Consider the following 702-nt stretch of genomic DNA (forward strand, 5'->3'; position numbering starts at 1 on the left):
TAAATCAGGATTGTCTTGAAAATTTATTTGGTTCTATTTGGCAACAAGGAGGTAATTCTGTAAATCCAATCCCAATACAGTTTGCGCGCGCTTTTAAAAAATTATTTAGTACTAAATTATTACAGCAGTTAGATTCTACAAATTTTGCTTTTGATTCAGATGAAATATTAAATTTTATGAAATCAACCAATGTTCACTCCGTAGTTGTCTAACTTAATAAACCATCTGCGCGTGTAATTTTAGATATTCCAACACATGATTATCGTTTAATGGACCTGCCTGTACAAAATACATTTAAATGTGTTTGCGGTTATTTAATTAAAAAATGTAAAATATTGCATTCATGTGAANCGTGTACAAATTACACAATTGAAAATGATAATAATTTAGATGATACAACATTATATTGTTCTTTCCGCAACNAAAATTACGAGTCACAAAATGGAAAAATATTTGAAGCTTTGCATATTCCAAGCAATAATTTTTGTTCTTATATACATCAATTAGAAGAATTATTTGTTAACAATTTTGAAAACAATTGTTATAAAAAAGATATCGGTAGATATTTATTTTCTTTAGCACAGAATATCACTTTTGAACCTCCATGTCCCGATTTTCTTGTACAGTTTCTCATAAAATTATACCTTTGCATGTGTATTTATTATACATTGCTGCAAAATAATAAAGTATGGAAAGGGATTG

Source organism: Pseudomyrmex gracilis, unplaced genomic scaffold, assembly GCF_002006095.1.
Source record: "Pseudomyrmex gracilis isolate BER0280 unplaced genomic scaffold, ASM200609v1 scaffold_1057, whole genome shotgun sequence".
NCBI lineage: Eukaryota > Metazoa > Arthropoda > Insecta > Hymenoptera > Formicidae > Pseudomyrmex > Pseudomyrmex gracilis.